Raw genomic sequence first — 24,263 nt, forward strand, 5'->3', positions numbered from 1 at the left:
AGTCAGCGGGCACTAGCAGGTTGCAGCCAGGCCAGTGGAAAAGATTAGCTATGTGCCAGGCCTCCAGTTGGTAGATTGGCATGAGTTCTACTACAGAATACTTGGACAAGAATGTCATTGGCAGGGCCTACTAGATAAGTCTGATGAAGATGCACAACAAAACACTTGATGGCAAGACTGCCAGCCAACCTTCTGCCAGATTGTTCCATATGCCAATGTGCCATAGGGTATCACGCAGCACCCGGGGCCTGTGCTTTCCACCTTGGAAGTGCTGTTGAACTCCATAATAGCCCTCACTGATCTGACTGTGACAGAACATCTGGTGGCTGTGTAACACTGTGCTTCCACTGTAGCACTGCGAATCTGGATGACTCCTGTCTGTGCTGCAGTGGAAACACAGACAGAGGTCATGAGATCCACACTTACTGCCGTTATGGCTGTGGATCTCACTGCGCAAAGGGACACGAAGGCTCAGATAGCAGGTCAGCAATCTGTCCTCCAGCAATTACCAGGAATGAGGAGGTGCTGCCCAGTGGAGAGGGCAGTGGCTTTGTGGTTCACAAGCCTACCAACATCGGTCAGAATGACAGCATTCATGTTCTCATCGCTGCCACTCTGCCAGTCCCCTGGCTCTTGCCTCTCAGTGAAAGAGCCAGCCTCTCCACAGTGGTTAGTGACAGTAGTTTCATTAAAAAATATGCTTTCTGATAACTCACTTATTCAAAAGAGTACCTCCCTGCTTTTCCCTTTTCCTCATCGTCCCGAGGTGTCCTCTGGATGCCTGGAGGCAACGGCTGTACCTTCACATTAGAAATATGTGGCGGTTATAGCAGTCCACCATAAACTTTGAGATCTTCAGAAAATGCTCAAGGGCTCTCCCTGAGCTGTCAAGGCAGCAGAATTGTTGTTTCAGCAGGTAAACTGCCCATTCCACAATGTTGTGTGTGGTTCTGTCACATCCTCTGTACAAATGCATCGTGACTGTTGCAAGCTAGCGGGCACTCACCATCATGATGTTCTCGGTATTATCACAGGCTAACTGCACATTTATGGGCTGGAATCTCATAGTTGCCACACATCCTCCAATTTTCATGGGGGCCCACTGTGCATGCATTCAATGGTGTCTGCACCATTGGGAATCCTGCAATCCTGACAAAGCCATGTGCCCTTTCAGCCTGTTCACCCCTCCTGAGTGAGATGATGCACTGTCATTGTCTGCAAATGATTCCCTTTGTGATCTCCTGGGTGCTCCAATGAATGGTGTGTTGGGAGACCTTGGAGATGTCTCCTGCTCTTGCTTGCAAGGACCCAGGGACACAAAAACTTAGGGCAAAGATGACCATCACAGCCACTGGTAGTATCATCTCTATCCTGGTGCATTGTTTCAGGTCAAATTCAAGAGGTGCACAGTTAGGTGACCAACTCCCTGTTCATAGAATCCCTACAGTGCAGGAGGAGGCCATTCGGCCCATCAAGTCCACACTGGCTCTATTACAGAGAATCTCTAACAGAGCATCCCAACCAGGCCCTATTCCAGTAACGTCACATATTTACCCTGCTAACTCGCCTAACCTATACATCTTTGGACACAAAGTAGCAACTTACAATGACCAATCCACCTAACCTGCACATCTTTGGACTGTGGGAGCACCTGGAGGAAACCCACGCAGACATGGGGAGAACATGCAAACTCCACACAGTCATCCAAGGCTGGAATCGAACCGGGGTCCCTGGTGCTGTGAGGCAGCAGTGCTAACCACTGTGCTGCCCTGATCCTGAGTCACCTCAGGCACTGCTCTGGGATCGGTTGTACGTGAGAAAAGGGTTTGTGAAAAACTCTTGGTGGATAGGGCCTTCTCTTCAGAGAGCTTCCCATCTCTGCAGCTCGTTTCATCTCAATCGCCATACCTTGGCTAACAATCCCTGTGTTTTTCCTGATTTTAAACACCAGTTCTCAAAAGAATACCTCCCAAAACACAGCAGAGATCTTACACAACTCAATCTAAGCAGAAAGAACCTCACCTGCAAGCTGCTTTCTGGTCCAAATCTTGGGCCCTTGTGCATGGTCTTTGGTCAGTCCCAAGCTGCACTATGGATCCAAATTTCCCAAACATTTTCCTTACAAACCACCCACAACCCAGAGAAATCAAAAAGCAAACTAGCAATCCAAAACGCTCAAACTCAGTTACCTCAGATCAATATGAAATAGTTGGACTTTAGATAATCTGCCATTCACATTTCAGTTTATCTAGCAGGAATGCCTAGTTCCTAAATGGAAAAGAACCATAAGAACATACATGTAGTCTCACCTTGGTATTGTCATGGTTACACAGTATTGTTTTTTCCCACTAATTCAATTTTGGCATTGGAGAGAAGATTGATTTGGGAAGAATATGCCGTTAACTTTTAACTGAACATTTAAAACATTTTCTTTATTTTGTAATTTCAGTACAGGCATTAGTTTAATTCATCTATAATAAATAGGTGAACAGTTTCATTAAAGTAACAAACAATAGGAACTTGCAAACACTTTGCCTTGATATTTCTGGAAATGGTTAGCACTGCTGCCTCACAGTTCCAGGGACCCAGGTTCGATTCCCGGCTTGGGTTACTGTCTGTGCCGAGTCTGCACATTCTCCCTGTGTCTGCTTGGGCTTCCTCCGGGTGCTGTGGTTTCCTCCCTCAGTCCGAAAGACGTGCTGGTTAGGTGCTTGGACCTGAACAGGCGCTGGAGTGTGGCGACTAGGGGATTTTCACAGTAACTTCATTGCAGTGTGAATGTAAACTTACTTGTGACACTAATAAATAAATTTTAAACTCGGATATGGAATGGGTGCAGGGGATCACGATGGTGGGGGATAAGCCGGAGATTTAATGAATATTTAAAACTCTTCAACCTGGATTTACGAATGTACAGCAATGCTATTCCTCAGTTACCCCTATGATTGCACAAGCAACAAATCAAGTGTTGTTAATTAGCCTTGCTCCACACTGAACACAATCGTAATGAAAAATCACAATTTAATTAAAGAAGGCTAATTCTCAGCAGAAATAGTCAGACTTGTAGTTTTTACACTTCGTGAGAATATAAATGAGTTATGAAAAAGTTACATTTGAAATAGAGTTTAACCTTTTCCATTTGTCATGTTGCAAATTGCTGCTGGGTATTAATTTGCTCTGAGTCACACAGTGAAAGGACATTAATATTCACCTTGATGATATAACGAATGTAGCTTAGGCAGAATGGGCAACAAAACATCAAGACCAATCATAAATATATTACAGTCTAGAAACTACCGCTGGCTGCACTAATGGGTGGAAACTTTAGCTCAGCTCCCATCTCAAAATAGAATCCTGACAGTGCAGAAGGAGGCCATTTGGCCCATCGAGTCTGCAGCAACCACAATCCCCCCAGGCCCTATTCCCGCAACCTCACATATTTATTCTGCTAATCCCCCTGTCACTAGGGGCAATTTAGCACAGCCAATCAACCTAATCCACACACCTTTGGACTGTGGGAGCGAACCGGAGCACCTGGAGGAAACCCACGCAGACATGGGGAGAACATGCAAACTCCACACAGACAGTGACCCAAGCCAGGAATCGAGCCCGGGTCCTTGGCGCTGTGAGGCAACAGTGCTAACCACTGCGCCACCCGTATGCCACTGTGTTGAGCCTTTGAGGGGAGTGGGTTAAAAATTCCTAAGTGTGTCACGTGACCACACTAGCATTTCGAAGGTGCAAGTGCGTAGCATTCTTGCATTGCGTGTGCACAGTAGGACACTCCTTATAATATTTAAATAAGTCTCTTTAAAGAGCTGGTGGTACCTCTTTTAATTGAATGCTTGCGGCTGGGGTCCACCGGGCTCAGGAAATGTGGCAGCTACAGAAAAGCAGGAATAACCGGAACAAGCAGGTTTTTTAATCATGGCTCACAGGCCAGGCTAAGCAGCAGTATTGCCTCTCAATTAAACCTTCTGCAGCGACTGGCCAACAGTCACCCCGGCTCCAGTCAAAGCCATGACCCCCAGCATAGTGCCACACAATTGCTCCCGGTCCCCACTCCTTCCTGATTGCCAGTCCAATGTTCCTCTCGCCAACCCCCGTCTTTTCTACGGTGGCACAGTGGTTAGCACTGCTGTCTCACAGCTCCAGGGACCTGGGTTCGATTCCCGGCTTGGGTCGTTGTCTGTGTGGACTCTGCACGTTCTCCTCGTGCCTGCGTGGGTTTCCTCCGGGTGCTCCAGTTTCCTCCCACAGTCTGAAAGATGTGCTGGTTAGGTGCATTGGCCATGATAAATTCTCCCTCAGTGTACCCGAACAGGTGCCGCAGTGTGGCGACTAGGGGATTTTCACAGCACCTCCACTGCAGTGTTAAATGTAAGCCTACCTGTGACACTAATAAATACACTTAAAACTTCTTTCACAGGTTTCCACAGATCATCCCTGATTGACCTTTGCTATAGCCTTCCACCAGTGGCTTTCCCAGCAGCTAGCTGGGCAGGAAATGGAGCAACTAGATTATAATAAGGTCTTTGCCATTAAATCCGGCTGGTCCTCTGCATTCCTGGAATTTCTGGGGTTATCCCCCACCATTGTGTCCCACTGCGCCCATCCCATATCCCTGGAAATAGCAAGGCAATGTGTTTTTGCATATTCCTTTTGTCTGTTATTTTAATGCAACTAATCACCCATTTATTATAGATGAATTAAGCTAATGCCTGTACTGAAATTACAAAAGAAAGGAATGTCTTACAAATATTTGTTAACAGCAGCAAGAGTCATTTATCAGCATCCCTGACAAGTTTGCTCTAAAAGGGGAACAAGAATATTAACTTAATTGGATATTTCACATTAAATACTGGACTACGCAAAATGTGTGATTTGCCAATTAGGCCAATGAGTGGCTTTGCACTATTTTTCCAAGTCTTTCATTGTTTCCAGTTATGATCAGGAGTAAAGTCATTAAGTACGTGTCCTTATTACAACTGTTTCCATCTTTGCTTTCATACTGGTAGGGATATGTTCGGCACAACTTGTGGGGCCGAAGGGCCTGTTTGTGCTGTAGTTTTTCTATGTTTCTATGTAATCAAGGACCCCACTCACCCCAGACATGCTCTCTTCCACCTTCTTCCGTCAGGAAAGAGACACAAAAGTCTGAGACCCCATACCAACTGATTCAAGAATAGCTTCTTTCTTGCTACCATCAGACTTTTGAATGGACCTACCATATATTAAACTTTATGAATGGTGGGTGGGTTTTTACGGCCGCGCTCGATCCAAAACAATAAAATCCCGCCCAAGATCGACAGACCTTCCCGTTGTTCGCCCCTCGCCCGCTCCGATTTCCGTGGCAGGTGGGGCGGTGGAATTCCGGTGGGTAGGTTTTTGTCTGTAGAGCGCACAAGAAACAATACTTTTCACTGTACACCAATACATGTGACAATAATAAATCAAATCAAGGACGGACAATGCAAGCGTGACTTTGGGGCCGGGGGTTTATAACATAATTCTCATATATGACTTTCTTAGTTAAAAAGAGAGAGTGCTAAAAATACCCAACATATCCCTACCTTCTAAGCCTACCTATAACCCTCCATCCTATTAAGTCCCATGTACTCATCCAGGAGTCTCTTAAAAGACCCTATTGAGTTTGCCTCCACCACCACTGACGGCAGCCGATTCCACTCGCCCACCACCCTCTGTGTGAAAAACTTCCCCCTAACATTTCCCCTGTACCTACCCCCCAGCACCTTAAACCTGTGTCCTCTCGTAGCAGCCATTTCCACCCAGGGAAAAAGCCTCTGAGAGTCCACCCGATCTATGCCTCTCAACATCTCATATACCTCTATTAGGTCTCCTCTCATCCTACGTCTCTCCAAGGTGAAAAGACCAAGCTCCCTCAGCCTATCCTCATAAGGCATGCCATTCAATCTTTTCCACATCCTTTAAATCTCCTCTGCACCATTTCAATCTTTTCCACATCCTTCCTGTAATGAGGCGACCAGAACTGAGCACAGTACTCCAAGTGGGGTCTGACGAGGGTCTTATATAGCTGCATCATTATCCCCGGACTCCTAAACTCAATCCCTCGATTGATAAAGGCCAGCACACCATACGCCTTCTTAACCACCTCCTCCACCTGCGGGGCCGATTTTAGAGTCCTATGGACCCTATTGATTATGTTGACTGTCAGGAGTGTGATGGAATACTCCCCATTTGCCTGGGTGGGTGCAGGTCCAACAATACTCAAGAAGCTTGACACCATTGAGGACAAAGCAGCCTACTTGATTGGCACCATATCTACAAACATCCACTCCCTCCACCACCGACACTCAGTAGCAGCAGTGTGTACTATCTACAAGATGCACTGCAGCAATTCACCGAAGATCCTTAGACAGCGCCTTCCAAACCCTCGACCACTTCCATTTAGAAAGACATGGAACACCACCACCTGCAAGTTCCCTTCCAAGCCACTCACCATCCTGGCTTGGAAATATACCGCCGTTCCTTCGCAGTAGCTGGGTCAAAATCCTGGAGTTCCCTCCCTAATGGCATTGTGGGTCAACCCACAGCACATGGACTGCAGCGATTCAAGAAGGCAGCTCACCACCACCTCAAGGGGCAACTAAGGATGTGCAATAAATGTTGGCCAGCCAGTGACACCCATGTCCCACGAATGAATTAACAAAAACATGCTGAATTTCATTCGCCTTCAGAGAAAGTCGCGGCGTTGGTGAGCTTTCTTAACTATAGAGTCACTATAGAGGGACCAAGACAGGTTGCTGGTGATCTGGACACATAGAAACTTGAAGCTCTCGACCATTTCCACTTCTTCCCCGTTGATGTAGACAGGGGCATGTCCTCGACTACACTTCCTGAAGTCGATGACTGTCTCCTTCTAACATTGAGGGAGAGATTATTGTCGTCCCACCAGTTCACCAGATTCTCTATGCCTTTCCTGTACTCATAATTAGGGAACAGTAGGGTTGTCCAGCAGCATTGCCTCTGCCCATTGATGCTCACTTTACACAAGTTGATCTATGGCCTGTAAAGGCAACTGTTACTTCAGCCGATGTTTCAATGTAATTGATTTGATATTTAGACACGCACCCAAAGATTGACCTTTTCCTCTGGCAATAAATCTGTCTGCTATACACTACTGCAAGTTGTTTTATTTCTTCCTATAGAGTTGATTTGAACTGGCCAAAGCCAGTGGTAACTATGATGTAGATTTACCACCCTGTTAATACTTGCAATCAGCCTACTGCCACATTCAAAGAGCCTACACTGGGTGACTGAAGCACCTACCAGTTGAAGCACCTGCCGTGTCCCCTCTGACTAGGTTCACTGGCGATGGGGCTGATGAGGTACTGGATAGGTACGTTTGAAATTACTTTTGCGGAGTCAGGTGGAACAGCAGAACCCCTCCAACCTTCACAAAAATAAAGCTGGACATTTACTCACACAGACTCCCCACTCTTTGGCCACTTACCCCTTCCCCAAACTTTGTTTTATTCTTCGTGGGACATGGACGTCACTGGCTGGCCAGCACATAATGCCCATCCCTAGATGCCCTTGAGAAGGTGGTGGTGACAACTGAGTGGCTTGTTAGGCCACTTCAGAGTGCAGTTAAGAGTCAACCACATTGCTGTGGCTCTGGAGTTAAATGTAGGCCAGACCAGATAAGGATGGCAGATTTCCTTCCTTAAAGGACATTAGTGAACCAGATGGGTTTTTATAACAATCAACAACGGTTTCATGGTCATCAGTAGATTCTTAATTCCAGATAGTTTTTATTATCTGCTGTGACGAGATTCGAACCTGGGACTCCAGAACATTAGCTGAGTTTCTGGATTAATAGTCTAGTGATAATACCACTAGGCCATCCCCTCCCCTTGAACTTATTTCAGTGCTGGCTTTGTGGCTGCCAAGTCTGCCCGTTACTCCAGCTCTGACGAAGGGTCATCTAGACTCGAGGCATTGGCTCTATTCTCTCCCCACAGATGCTGTCAGATCTGCTGAGATTTTCCAGCATTTCCTGTTTTTGTTTCTGCCCGTTACTGGGTTGTCATGATGTGGAGATGCCGGCGTTGGACTGGGGTTACTGGGTTGGCCAGAATTCAGCTTGCTGCATTGGTAATCCTGTTTAGCACCCATCGCTTACCAATCCATCTCATTGAGGCTACAGTGTCATCTGTTAACTGCTAAAATTGATCCCTCGGTGTGTGTACTGGTCCTGAGCAATATTCACTTCAAAATTATTTTGTTATGCACAGCCTGCTTTTAATGTGCGGTGCATTTGGATATTTTGCTCAGCTGTACATGTGCGGTATCTTCCAAGGAACAACTTAGAATCCTAGGATCCCTACAGTGCAGAAGAGGCCATTCGGTCCATCGAGTCTGCACCGACTCTCTGACAGAGTATCTTAACCAGTCCCTCTCCCCTGCCTAATCCCTGTAACCCTATACATTTATCATGGCTAATCCATCCAATTTACACACCTTTGGACACTAAGGGGCAATTTAGCATGGCCACCTAACTTGCACATCTTTGGAGTGTGGGAGGAAACTGGAGCACTCAGAGGAAACCCACCCAGACACGGGGAGAATGCAAATTCCACCCAGAGTCACCCAAGGCCGGAATTGAACCCGGATCACTGGAGCTGTGAGGCACCAGTGCTAACCACTGTGCCACCATGCCGTGCCCTGTGCCCTGTATGGTACCTTCCAGATTCCTGCATATGTACACAAGCAGTTTGGTGAGACATTTTAGCCCAAACCCACACTGAAAACATACCACCCATTTTGCACAGTTTACAAAACTTTCAGGAGTACTCTGCAACTACAACTTGGATAGGTGACTAAACCTTCACATGCGCAATCAGCTTCCTTAACCGGTCCTTGAGCTCCAGTCTGAGTGAGCATAATTGAACTGATTCATGTGGCAAGCAGTATAATCACATCTCAGGATCAGAGACTATGGGAGGGAACCTCAACAGCATTCGGCAAAGTGTTGGTTCCAGTGAGAAAAACAGTACGAATCCCGCTGGCAGTTCTCACTGAACTTGGACCCTCATTAACTTAATATTTTTTTCTGACATATTTTATGCCACGCTCCTGATGGCCTCCCTCTGAATTGCTTGCCCAGGTGGCAGCCTTACTGAGTGCCGGCTCACGACAGAAGAGGACAGGGCAGCAGTGCCGCAAGAAGCTGAATAATCTCCTCCGGGCAACCAGTGTAAGTGAGCCTCCACTAGTCTCCCACTGGACCCCCTCGCACACTTCTTACACCTCCAAGTTGATCTCTCACCCAGCCACTTTGTGGGTTGCCATCACCTAAACACCTATCACGAAGCCCCCCCCCCCCCCCCCCCCCCCCACTCAAGTGCCACACATGGCAAACCTCATCACCATCTGAACTGGCAGGAATCCCGCCTACACTCTCCCCAGGTGATCCAACCTCAAGCTCGCGCAAAGGTAGGGCACTCAATCTGCGCGGATTGGAAAAGTAGCCAAGCAGGGAGGACACAGAAGGCACAGCCTGAAAACCAGTCACCAGACCCGCTTGAGGCAGGGAACACCCCGAGATGAATGGAAGGTGAGGGCTGCAAGAGACCCTTCCCCCCCAAGATAACATGGCTATACCTCCCACCCTCGGTCCCGAGTTACTCTTTACTGCAAGCCCGGCACCTTCTCCAGTGCCCCCAGAGCCTCCGGTGATGTCCTCCTGAGCCCTCATCTCCAAATCCCCCTCATGGGTAAGATTGCCGGGTTCATCCTTTTATAGAGCTACTGTAAATGACACCAGTGTGAATAAGAACATAAGAACATAAGAAATAGGAGCAGGAGTAGGCCATCTAGTCCCTCGAGCCTGCCCCGCCATTCAATAAGATCATGGCTAATCTGATAGTGGTTTAGTTCCACTTACCCGCCTGCTCCCCATAACCCTTAATTCCCTTATTGATCAGAAATCTATCTACCTGTGACTCTGGCGCCCTGGGAATATTTTGTGAGGGGTAAAAGTCCCACGAGAGTGCCTGACAATGAAACGCGAATGTATTAAAATCAGCTTCTTGACCTTCCCTGGTTTGATTGAAGCTACTCTGCCGGCGAAGGGCTTTGAAAATCGCACTGCTCGATTCCGGCGGTGTGAATCGCACTTGTCAACTCTCTCAGCATTTTGACACCACTCCCCAAAACTCACGCATGAAGAGTCAAAGTGACTGCCTAACAGGCGTCAGGAAACTGAAACATTCATCCCCTTTCACAATATTGGGATTTTATACCGAAATCTACCAACCGTAAACATTTTAACAGCACTGCAAACAATTCAGACTTTGAAGGACAGGCTAATGTGAATGCTCATCTTTAGCATCAACTCACTAAAAAATATATCAATTTCCCCTATTCCTCTGTCCAAAATCTAATAACCAATTGCCGAAGTCACCAGCATGTCACAGAGTCAATCCATGTAATCGAGCATGGCAAAGACAAGGAAAAAGGTGTCTTTCCGCAAAGCATCTGTAATGTGCCTCCAGGAAGCTGCACCAGCACTGGTGCAAATTAATTAAAGACTGAAACAGCATTTGTGAGACCAGGCTCTGCTTTTCTTAAAATAAAAACCATTTTATCATTTTTTTTTAATGTCACGACTTGCCTGAGTCTGATGAGCTGACAAGTCAGTTTTTCTTTTGGAAAAGGGACATTTATAGCTGCAGTGGAGTATTTTTATGACAGCAAAGCAATATTATGATGATGAGCGGTCAAAATTAACAGGTAACTGAGTTTCCACTGTGGATCATTGCTTTTACTGTAATTGCTTTCTGGTTATTAATGTTTGTGTGCTTGGCATTGCTTTCATTCAACTCAGAACACAATTGGCGCAAGCGCAGTAGCCCCTCACTACTGGCCTCCTGATCGCTGGCCAGCCCTACAACCCCCGCATCGCCAGCTATGCGACACCCCTCCCCCACGGCCTGATCGCTGACTTCCCAGACATGCCCAGGCCACGATCACCACCACCGACCCGACCCCACCCCCCCCCCCCCCCCCCCCAGCAGTCCCGATCCCCTTCCCCACCCCAATGCTCAGCCTCGATCACTGGCCTCCCTCCCTCTGACATCCAGCCCAAAGAGCAAAGTGGCAGCGGGACACCCCACCCCCACTGATCGTCCCCCCCAAGAGACCATTAGGACCTACCCTAATTAGACCCCCCTTGACACTGCCCGATGGGCAATGTCAAGATGCCCCTTGGCATTGGCTCTTTGCCCCTTGGGCAGTGCCAGGGAGCCCAGTTTGGTAATGCCCAAGGGGCACTTCCACTCTGGGGGGACCTCGATTGCCCTGCTTTGCTCCAGTGGGGTCGGGCCACCAGCTGCCGCAAGTGCGGGGCTATAGTAAACCCTGCTGGAATGAACCACTCCTGGCGGGGGTTGGGGGAGATGTTAACGGGCCTGGAGGCTTCAGTCCCAGGCCTGCTAATCAAATGTAAAGCAGATGTAAATTGGCATTAACATGAATTAGAAATGGGCGCGGAGCTGACGGCGCTGGAAATCAGGCTGCCAGAGACTTGCGGAGGCTGTGGCGCCCAGCAGGGACCCGTCAAATAGCCTCCGGTTGAATCTTCCAGCTTGCTGTGTTACATAAGCATCGCAATGGGCCAGGAAAATCGCCCCCATGGGCGAACTTTACCCATCCCGCCCTCCACAGGAATCACAGCAGGCGGGACAGGACTACACAAAGGTCCGTTGACCTCAGGAAGGATTTTCCAGTCTTGGAGTGCAACTGGAAAACCCACCCATGCTTTCACATGTAGATTCAAAGTGACACACAACAGGTTTATTCTCAGAGTTCTTGTCCACACAGGAACAAAGTAAAACATCAGCCTCTGGAAAACCCAAATTACATCAGCATCAAATCATGTGATCAGCTCTTAAAGCAACCTGCAACCACTTAAATATATAACAAAATCCAATAATCCGGGGCGGATTTACAATGAAACAACACCATGCCGTGGCACAGGCTCCCCAGATGACGGGGGGGGGGGGGGGGAAATGATGAACGAGTGCTCAAGTGGAGACTTGTTGTAATTATTCAGTAAAGACTGGCACTGGGTCTACTCAGCTTCTCCCATGAATATCAGCGCCATAAGCACAGGTGCTGGATATGGGTTGTTCAAAGTCCCGAGTGTCACACTGTTCCCAGCGTGTAAAACAAACCCGAGTATTAGAATGTCCAGCTCTTGCAATACTCTTTCACTGACTCAGTTTCAATGAGAAACAGTAACACCTGCAAAAGCTCCATTGAATGTCCAGAACCAGACACTGCAATGGGATCTTATCCTCGTGCACAAAACTGCAAAACAACTCCCCAACCCTATACATAGACACGCGCGAACGCACTGTCCCCAGCATAGAGCTGTATTGTCTCAAACTGACACTGCACACTTCCTTATTGAGCTCTCCACTCTCAGCCATGCAATTATTTATGTCAGGCTTATGTTAACATTGCAATGAAGTTACTGCGAAAATCCCCAAGTTGCCACACTCTGTTGCCTGTTCGAGTACACTAGAGGGTGAATTTAACATGGCCAATACGCCTAACCAGCACATCTTTGGACTGTGGGAGGAAACCAGAGCACCCGGAGGCAACCCACGCGGACTCAGGAAGAATGTGCAGACTCCGCACAGACAGTGACTCAAGCCGGGAATCAAACCCAGGTCCCTGGCATTGTGAGGCAGCAGTGCTAACCACTGTGCCATAGTGCCACCCGCAATTCAAAATTCAGTCCAGGAACAATAACACTTTGAGCAAATGAAAACATATTGATTTAATTCATTTTCAATCACTGATCCTTCACAGAGATTCTGGTTAACAAACTATTGCCATGTTAGAAAAAGTTGCAAATCAAAATTAAGCATTTGATTGCTAAAGGTGCACTTACAGGATATTTATAAATTCATTTCAATAATCAGGTATCTTCTCTGTTTCACTTTAAGGCAGACGTTTAGGTGATCTGTAAACTTAAGGAGAGCAACAGTGGCAAATGTCTCTGCTCTTGGCATACAAGCACTCCCAAGCTTGATGCTTCTTAGGTCACTACTCGACTAAGCTCCCTCTGCTCTGCCTTAATCCACTCTAAAGACAACCTCAGAAATTGATGATCCAACAGAGCATCAATCCAACTGCATTAAACCTTTCTGGTTTCCACCTGAGCCCTGTGGCTTCTGAGTGAAATTGCTAATTTCATGCCAATTCAAGCTTAATGCTGGGATCATGCAAATGGAAATGGGTTTAACAATATTCAAACTGAATTCACATAGGACCTTGCAGTTGTAAAGATTTAAACAGCTTAAAAGTACGACGGATTCAGACTTGGTCTTCAGGGAGATAAAGCAGCATCTAAATCCTGGAATTCCAGATTGGAACAAACTATAGTGCAGCAGTTTGAACGATTTAGTACCTTAAAGCTCCCATTTTAAGCACTGAATCTCCAACTTCTAATCTAAAATCTCAAAATCCAAAATTACAAATCTTGGAATAGAGTTATCTGACAACGCAAAACAAACTGGCTTTGAAATCAGATTATGCTGTTAATTTATTGAAAATCTGAATTTGTTAGTTTACATATTCAGTTGACTATCAACTCTCCAATTCATACTTCATTCAATTCTGTGGAGGAGGCTTTGAAAACATGAAGTTATAAAGCCTCAGCCAGATAATTTGCTCTGATGCTCTCTGTAAACACATCAGTGGCAGCTGCAACAAGCATGCAGAGTTCTGATTTTACACCCTTAACTGACTGGATGAGATTGTAGTACTCAAGCTTTTGTTGGGCCGACATAAAGGGCCAATGCAAGAAAGATTTGATTTACTTTATAACCACTTCCAACCTTATGGACCAGAGTATGTTGCCCATATTTCAAATCCAGCTTCCTTTGCCTGAAGGCCAGAATCCTACATTGTTTGGACAGGCATGCGCCAACCTGAAAGCGGGTGAAATATGTGTGTAAATTGTTCACCTGAAGATTCGGTATATTTTTCCAATTCCATTTAATACTATTGGAAATCCTAAAGATTTATCAATATCCAGGATTGCAACATTACGTAACCATCCTGCCATTCAGGCAATCTGATGAGTAATTTGATTGAATGATAATGAATTTATTCCTTTTCTGAAATATATGACATGTTTGTAATGGTGACACAGTTGGTAGATCGCACATGAATAGAGAGTTTAATCTAACGACATTTTAATTTGAAACTTTAGCATAGTTTCAATTATGTTTCCACTGGCAGGAAGATTGGTCACCATGGGAGACGGATCTTAAATAATTTTCAAAAATCCCAAAGTGAAGTTATGGGAGATTTAAAAAAAAAACTTGACCAGTTACAATGTGTTGCTAGAAAGGAAATGGAAGCAGATTTACTAACTTTCAAAAAGCATTTGAACTTATAAAGGAAAAATAAAATCAAGGCTGTGAAGGAACGGGGGAGTGGGTCTAATGTGCATTTTCAAAGAGCAAGTATTGACACGGTATGTCAAATGGTCTCCTTCTGTGCTATGATTCCATGACCCTATGTTAACTTATTTTCAGCATCTGGAGTGGTTTTGCTTTGCACAGAATCACAAAGTTGCTGTCTTAATCAGAAAGAAGAGTCTGATCTGACTCCAGACTAATGCCAAGTCACATCCTGTTCTGCCAGAGTCAGATTAAGCCATGACATGGAATTAGCATTGCAAATTTAGTGCTGATACAAAGCTAATTCTTCCTATTCTGACACTGAGTTATAATGTAAATCTAACCTTATTTCCTTGATTTAGAAGTTGCTTACTATTGCCTGTATGGATATTTAGGAGTGGTGAAATGATGAAGGAAATAGTTTATTTGCTCTGGAAAGGATTCGCGCATCAAGTTCTTCGCTGAGATTTTCTCATTTGCAATAAATGACACTGCGACTCCCATTCTTCCACCCTCCTCAGTGTCCACCTACGTTCTTCTATCTCCACTTTTTAAAAAATCGGCCATGCTGAGGTTACTGATGATTTTGCAAATAGAAAGATTGAGTTTTGGAATGGGGATGGACAGCTGGATAACTGCACTCGCTTTTATGAGACTGTTCAAGTGAACGAGTAAACCCTGACAGTTATGATGAGGGAAATGGCTTTTTCTCAGTCAGTCTGCGAACAACAAGATATTTGATCTCATAATAAATCAGCACAGCCAATTCGGACGTATTTACTACTGGTAGCATGAGGGTTAACAGATTGATGGCCAGTGTCCATTCCTTCAGCTTCACACTCTTGGGTTTCATTGTTAAGCAGAGATGCATCGACATGAGGTTATCCTGTGGCTAGAACATTTCAGGTGCCAAGTTCAACAACTATAATCATATACATGAAAACTCATTTCCTGTGGAAGCTGATTCCGGCAGCTTCTCTGTGTTTAAACTTTGCTGCTCTGACGTATGAGCTATTCCGATTAGTAATTCTAATTGCAGTTTATTAGCCTCTCCCTTCACAGTAATTGAGATTTCTAATAGCCAAAATAAGGATTTAAATGGCACTTAAATTTCAACAAATTACATGTTTCATAATAGTTTGATTAAGTTCATTCAGAGAGTTTTCCTTTTTTGTCTTTTTTAATGGGTTTGCTATTTGCCCTGATGACTTCGAACTCTCCCAAACCCGTGGGGCACCTCCCGTGGGACAGGCGAGTCTGAGATTTTAATATGATAAATAGTGATTAAATCCAGTTTTAACGCAGGATTCTGCCTTTACCTGGGAGTCCACAGCTTTCCTGCGCTCCCTGGAACTTGCCAGGTGGAGTTCGGTGAGAGAGGAAGAGGGATTCATGGGGTTGAGCAACATACAAGCAAAAAAGGCTTGAAAGACTAAGACAGGCCAGCAGTTGCCCTGCCTCAGTGAAAGGCTTTTGTTCACGTGACTTGTTCAGCATGTGACGTCTGATACTCTGAAGGTGATTCCTGCTACCTTGGGATGTTTGCCTTTGATCTACTCCTCTCAGCTGTCAGCCTTCACTGCAGCACAGGAGAAGCTAAAGCAGCTTCACCCTGATGAGGAACAAGAGGAACAACGCCAGGAGCAACAATAGCTTTCTCCTCAGCCAGCTGCCATTTTACAGGGCAGAGGGATTGAGCACAGAGCGCCAGCTTACAGGAAGTGACTGCCTTATTGCAGGGTATGCAGCCAAGGATTCACTTTGTGTACATGGCTGAGCACCAGTGCCCACCAAAAGGTCACCAGGCATGTCTGTGCAAGATATCCAGGGAGCTGTCTCCATCTTGCACCAATTAAGTCTGCCACAGATAACAAGTAACATTCACACTACACAAGTGCCAGGCAATGACCATCTCCAACCAGAGAGAACCTAACCATTGCCCCTTGACACTCAATGGCATTACCATCACTAAATCCCCCACTGTCAACATCCTGAACAAAGGACAATACAGCACAGGAACAGGCCCTTCGGCCCTCCAAACCCGTGCCGCTCCCTGGTCCAAACTAGACCATTCTTTTGTATCCCTCCATTCATGTGGCTATCTAGATAAGTCTTAAATGTTCCCAGTGTGTCCACCTCCACCACCTTGCCCGGCAGCGCATTCCAGGCCCCCACCACCCTCTGTGTAAAATACGTCCTTCTGATATCCGTGTTAAACCTCCCCCCCCTCACCTTGAACCTATGACCCCTCGTGAACGTCACCACTGACCTGGGAAAAAGCTTCCCACCGTTCACCCTATCTATGCCTTTCATAATTTTATACACCTCTATTAGGTCACCCCTCATCCTCCGTCTTTCCAGTGAGAACAACCCCAGTTTACCCAATCTCTCCTCATAACTAAGCCCTTCCATACCAGGCAACATCCTGGTAAACCTCCTCTGCACTCTCTCTAAAGCCACAACGTCCTTCTGGTAGTGTGGTGACCAGAACTGGGCGCAGTATTCCAAATGCGGCCGAACCAATGAAGATTACCATTGACCAGAAACTGAACTGGACTAGCCCTATAAATACTGTGGCTACCAGAGCAGGATAAAGGCTAGGAATCCTCACCTCCTGAGTCCCCAAAGCCTGTCCCCCATCTACAAGGCACAAGTCAGGAGTGTAATGGAATACTCTCCATTTGCCTGGATGAGTGCAGCTCCAACAACATGGATGACACCATCCAGGACAAAGCAGCCCGTTTGATTGGCACCCCATCCACTAACATTCAATCCCTACACTACCGAGGAACAGTAGCAGCAGTGTGTATTATCTAGAAGATACATGGCAGGAACTCACCAAAGATCCTTAGACAGCATTTTCCAAACCCTCAACCACTACTGTTTAGAAGGACAAGAGCAGCAGATAGCTGGGAACACCATTCCCTGGATGTTCCCCTCCAAGTTACTCACCATCCTGACTTGGAAATATATTACTGTTCCTTCATTATCGCTGGATCAAAATCCAAGGGAATTCCCTCCCTAACAGCACAGTGGATGTGCCTACACCACGTGAAATGCAGTTCAAGAAGGCAGCTCATCACCACCTTGTCAAAGGCAACGAGGGATGGGCAATAATTGATGGTTTAGCCAGTGAAGCCCCCATCCCATGAATCAATACAAAATATATTTGCAGCTCCATGGAGAGTCAACAGATGGTTCCTTGGCGGTATGGGATATCCTCTAATGATGTGGCTGATGACATCTGTAAGGATCCCCACCACTGTTGCTCAGGAAAGCACAATTGAAGCACAGGACTGGTCAGTGAGTAGGCTGAAGATGTGTTGCAGGTATCTGGGGCTCTCTTCATTCTCTTCAGTATATCAGCCAAGGTTTCTAGAACGATCATGGTCCGCTGTGCCGTACACAATATCGTGCAGCGGTGAGGACTGGAACTTGTGGAGGAAGGAGGTGACGAGTACTTTGTATCATTGAGGGAGAAAGAGGAGGAGTGACAGGAGGAGGAACCTGATGTGGTAGGGGGCACCGGTAGCTGCACATTTAGCTGCTAGGAGTACCCAGGATGGGCTGATTCAGGCATCAATTGATTAGATGAAACAGACTGCCCATCTGAATCTATTGTAATGCACTAAAGAATGTATCATGGGAGTTGTAGTCTTCACCCTACTAATACATATCTTGAATATTCAGGGATGCACCACAATAACTGATGCCACATGACTGCCGGGTAGAAAGGGTGGGAATTAATAATACTTGTAATAAAAGTGGAAACTTTAATCACATGTGGCTTTACCCAGGCTCCGCTAATGCCATGAGCCTGTGTCTGTCTAGGAAGCTAAGCTGGGGTTGAGCGATGACTCCACTGATAAATTTGGCACATCAGACTCAGAGAGGCACACATGGGAGTGGTGATTTTAACCCTGCTCGAATAGAATTATAACCTAAAAGAGTTACTACGGCAACCAGACAGGATACTCAAGTGCCGGCGAGCACTCAAATAAAAAGATTTCATTTTGTTCCCAGGGTTATCAGATAGTTTAAGAAATTGAGTTATTACAATCTGGTGGGAACTGTTAATGTTTAAAGAGAAATCATGATTAACTGCTAGAACTATGCTACAAGATGTCACATTTTTATACAAAAACAAGCTTAACTTTATATAAAAAGGCTTCAGATAATAGTTGTTGCTTTGGTCAAGGTTATTGTTTATGCTCGGAACTCAGTTCAATTTTTTACACCCTCTCCGAGAATTCCCTTATACACTACAACAATCTTGAAGGTTCGTTCACTTTAAGGAAAAGGCAGTGGCTTTGCAGGAACGTCACTGGACTAGTAATCTAGAGACCCCATGCTATTTGGGTGGGTGGGGAAGAACATGCATTCAAATCCCACCATGGCAACTCATAGAATTTGTATTGAATTAATAATTCTGGATTTAAACATTAGTCTCAGTAAGGTTGATCACAAAACCATTGTCGATTGTTGTAAAAACCCATCTGGTTTACTAATGCCCTGTGGGGAAGGAAATCTGCCATCCTTACCTGATTTACCCTACATGTGATTTCAGATCCACAGCTGTGTGGTTGACTCTAAAATGTCTTCCGAAATTACCTAATGTTCAGCTCAACCGCTCAACATTGATCTAGGCAATGGAAATGACAATGACACACCCAGCCTGGCATTGATCTAGGCAATGGAAATTACAATGGCACACCCAGTCTGGCATTGACCTGGGCAATGGAAATTACAATGGCACACCCAGTCTGGTACTGACCTGGGCAATGGAAATCACAATGGCACACCCAGCCTGGCATTGATCTAGGCAATGGAAATGACAATGACACACCCAGCCGGGCATTGACCCAGGCATCGGAAATACACCACCACAGACCGAGTTGGTCGGATCCTAAAGGACATAGCTGCTAGACTGGAACCGTGACAGGTTGTGAGGATACCAACTAGAAGGAAAAACATACTTGACCTCATCGTCACCAGTCTACCTGTTGCAGATACATCTGTCCATGCCATTATCGGTAGGAATGACCACTGCACAGTTCTTCTGGAGACAAAGTCCTGTCTTCCATTTTGAGGATACCCTCTATCGTGTTGTGTGGCACTACCACTGTGCTAAATGAGATAGACCTCAAACAGGTCTAGCAACTCAAGACTGGGTATCCGTGAGGGGTTGTGGGCCAGCAGCAGCAGCAGAATTATACTTAACCATAATCTGTAACCTCATGTCCCAACATACCTCCTACGCTACAATTACCACCAAGCCAGGAGATCAACCCTGGTCCAATAAAGAATGCAGTAGGGTATGCCAGTAACCACCAGGCATATCTAAAAACGAGGTGTCAACCTGGTGAAGCTACAACATAGGACTACTTGCATGCCAAAGAGCAGAAGTAGCAAGTGATCGACAGAGATAAATGATCCCACAACCAATGGATCAGATGTAAGATCTGCAGTCCTGCCACATCCAGTCATGAATGGTGGTGTACAATTAAACAACTCACAGGGAGAGGAGGCTCCACAAATACCCCTACTCTCAATGATGGAGGAACCCATCACATCAGTGCAAAAGACAAGGCTGAAGCAATTCCAGCCATCTTCAGTCAGAGGCAAATGCTTATGGAATACTAGCTTTGGTCAGAGAGGTTGGAGTCAGCCAGCTACCCAGGCCCACACTAAGATGAATGTCAATGGAGGATTGAAACAGTGTGATCAATCTTCTTGCACAGTGCAAAACCAACCACACAGCTTCCAATGTGAACTCACCATGATGTTATGAAAATGACAGGAATAAATAAAGAGGATCCCCTCAAAAATGTTCAATAAAAAATCAAGTTCTGGGAAAAGGAGTCATGGATTCCAGATTCAAAGAGAAATGTATCATGAAATGTAAACTGATGCAATATTGAATGATTTTTTAATAACATTAAGATGTACTATTGATAAAGATTCGAGGAGTCTTATTCTTCATGTATACTTTATACCTAAAAATGAAGAGTTCTTGGTGGCCGACACTGCAATTAGAGTAGCGAGCATAGTCATGTGCAATGAGCTTCACTGAGGTTTTACAACTATTTATTATTAGTATCACAAGTAGGCTTACATTAACACTGCAATGAAGTTACTGTGAAAATCCCCTAGTCGCCGCACTCCGGTGCCTGTTCGGGTATACTGAGGGAGAATTTAGCATGGCCAAAGCACCTCAACAGCACGTCTTTCGGACTGTAGGAGGAAACCGGAGCAGGAGGAGAACGTGCAAACTCCAGACAGTGACCCAAGCCAGGAATCAAACCCGGGTCCCTGGTGCTGTGAGGCAGCAGTGCTAACCACTATGCCACCCTGCCGCCCTATACATTGACTCCACCTCAAACGAATTTGGATTTTTTTTCTGCTTGGGTCCAGAGCTTTCCAAAATTTTGAGTACTTCAGCTTCTTAATAAATATTTTTGGCTGTACCTATTAGTGCAGCCTCTAACAATCATATGTTCAAGTCAGAAGGTTGTGGGCTAACTGCATGACTCGGGTACATAATTTAATCCAACACTTCAGAGTAGTATTGAGGGTGTGCCACATTGTCAGGGGTGGTGACCTCGAATGTAACAAGATCACATTTGCTCGTTTCAAATGTTCAAATGGTTGAAAACATCCCACGGTATTTATTTGTCTCACTTCTTGTTTGTGCTGTTTTGCTGTGTACGATGCAGCATTGTGTTGGCTGCTTGTCCACAGTAACCGTACTTCAAAAATTAATTACTGGATGCAAAGCAGTGAGGAGTTATCCCAAAGTGCTACGAAACAGCAACTAATTGCAAGTGCCATTCTTCCATTCTTACCTTAATTAATTCCGATGCATCTTTTACTTACCTGCTTGGGAATACCTCTTACACATCTTTTATGTTGGAAGCCGCCAGAAAAATCATTTAAAAGCTCAATCTGCCATATATTTAGCATTCTGCACCATCACACTTTCTTCACACGTTCCTTAATTACTTATGCTCGATTCAGATATTCTCCAGGGATCCCTTTTGTTCCCTGACGTTGTCTTGCTTAGTTATTTCGAAGATCTGTCGCGTCCCCAAAATCTACCATCTAAATAGAAATCTACCCCGTGCAAACATGAAGGTTTGAAAAACGAAGCTGTGAGTGAAGGTCGCTCCTTATTTGTAAACAGTTATGCCACAGGGAAAAAACCCTCAGAGAAATGCAATCATGAAGTTTGAATGGATGCCTGGGAAGCGCAGTACATTTTGCAATACTTGAAAAGAAAATTGGATTTCTAAAGGATATTGTGAGAAAGATTTACCAAAAGCTATGCCTTTTTAATAACTATACACATAAAATATAGAAACAGTATCCAGAGGGACATTGCCTTGCTAAAGTTATCGGGTTCCTTAAAACAGCTTCACCATTTCCTTTTGAAGTGCTCATGAACATTTTTTTTTAAATGCTGTGATTTCAAACACAAAATTCAGAGCACATTTCAGAACAGGTAGACATCAATGATTGCCTGTATCAATAGAAAGCCTCGAAACAGGGTATTCTCATTTTTAAAACAGCAAGTAAATTGAAACTAAAATCTCTAATTTTCTTTCATAAGCATCCCAGTGAGGCAGCTCAATGTCCGTGGAGTCAAATTTTAAAACTCAGCGCCTGTTCCCTGCACCAAGTCAAAACTGAGGAGAAAATGGAGCGAGTAGCAGATAGCTGAAATCACCTTTCAAATGTCTTTAAATATTTGTCACTCTGCAGTAATGACCATGTGACGTTACATGTCCTTGAATGGTGAGTATAATTTCCTCAAAAATCCTGTGTTTTGGGGCGGCAGAGCAGCACTGTGGTTAGCACCGCTGCCTCACACTGCCAGGGACCTGGGTTCAATTCTGACCTTGGGTGACTGTGTGGGAATTTGCACATTCTCCCTGTGTCTGCGTGGGTTTCCTCCGGGTGCTCCGTTTCCCTCCCACAGTCTAAAGATGGGCAGGTTAGGTGGATTGGCCAGGTAAATTGCCCCTTAGTGTGCAGGGATCTGTAGGTTAGGTGGATTAGCCATAGTAAATGTGTGGGCGTACAAAGATAGGGCGGCGACAGGGCAGTGGAGGGAGCTCTGTCAGAGAGTTAGATACACTATTAGCAAGTTGGTGCAGATGCGATGGGCCAAATGGTGTCTTTTGCACTGTAGAGATTCTATGATTCTATTCTATGATTTTATAGTTAGTTTGTGTTCACCCATTACGATTTTAGTCATTTGTTTAACATTGTATACACAGAATTTAACTCTAACAGTAAATCTCACCTTAAGTACATATTAAGTAATGCAGGCTGAGGATTCTTTATTCAAAACCGTGGGGGCTGATTGCATTTTATGGGCCGCGTTCTCCAACCTCGCCTGCAGCCGGGATTCTCCAGTCCCTCTGGAAGCGACGGCGGGGTGTGAACGGATGGAGAATCCAGGCCTATATTTCAGATAACTTCAATTTTCCGATACCGCACAGAAATTTATATGATAATAACCTCGGCTAGATATACTCTAAGGCAGGCTTTTTCAAAGTGAGGATCACGACCTGCAGGATGTTGAAAATGAGTCGCCAGGTAAATTCTAGCTGCCCTAGAAACTGATCTTGTGTGATCCTGTTAAAAAACGTGGGACATTCTGTTTATAGCGTGCATTTTGTAGAAGGCGGTGTGACAATGAGGCGATGACATAGCCGGCACAAGGACTTTCGACATGGAGGAAAAGCTTAGTATTGCCTGATATAATTCGAGTTACGTGCACTTAATGAAAGGAAAAGTGAAGAATTAGGAGAGAGGTATATTTTTAAATGTACAGTAAATCCCGTTTCGACTGCGAATGTAGCAGCAGTGCTCAGCTTGCCTGCTCAGTGGACACTGCCTGAGTCTCAAATTTCCCACCATGAAGGCAGGCTATAACTTCAGAGTTTGACGAGTATCATCATTATCTCACAATCCAACTCATTATTTTTCCCTGTGGGCAGAAAAATATTTTGCCGCTGGATCAATTTCGAAATGAGATGATGTCTGAAAACCATTGAGACTTTAAAAAAAAAATTACAGCTGTCTATGCGAAAGGATAATCGACACATTAATGGATGCAGCAAAGTGTAGTTACTGATGCGAGATATCCCACCTACCTGGGAGGTTTTATTGATGGGATATTAACAGACAGATATAATCAGAGACTGCCCCAACAGGTTTCCACCTAAAAGCAGCACATTGATTTGGTGGGCTCTGCACTCCAAGAGTGCATCTTAAATGAGAAATCTGTCACAAACAAACGGCAGTCAGTTTTCTGTGGATGGCTGATGCACAGTAAATGAGTGTATGGTCTGATTTCGGACATTTATTTTGAATATGCTGAGAAGAAGAGTTTGCAAAATACTGACACCAATTTCCTTTGTGTCGGAATATGGTATGACTAAATTGGAAAGCGAGTCTGAAACTGACCCCGATGTTTAATATACTGTCGAATGTTAATGTGGGTCACTGGAAAAAAAAGTTTGAAAAACACTGATCTAAGGTGAAGAAAATGGCGAGAAAAGGAAGATGCGTCTCTGAATAATAAATATAGGGTAACTTTAATAAGTTACCTTTTGACATGGTCTCCACAAAAAATCACAAGGTAAACAGTGCAGACAAACAACTCGACTTCCCACACAAAATGTAGATCAGGTTCAAAAAAAGTTAGACCTTCGGATGTGTTCGGTTTTGAGATTTACGGATGAAGGATATTCAACCTGTGGCTGAAAGTATTATTTGTATACTTACACG

The 24,263-nt window shown here is 45.1% G+C and overlaps 1 protein-coding gene across 2 annotated transcripts in view; it reads right to left on the bottom strand.

Moving 5' to 3' along the window:
* The window catches only part of LOC144489456 (chloride channel protein 2-like), a 563,382-nt gene that overhangs the window by 143,961 nt on the left and 395,158 nt on the right, over positions 1-24,263 (bottom strand). The gene's annotated exons all lie outside the window — the stretch shown is intronic.

Source organism: Mustelus asterias, chromosome 3 (assembly GCF_964213995.1).
Source record: "Mustelus asterias chromosome 3, sMusAst1.hap1.1, whole genome shotgun sequence".
NCBI lineage: Eukaryota > Metazoa > Chordata > Chondrichthyes > Carcharhiniformes > Triakidae > Mustelus > Mustelus asterias.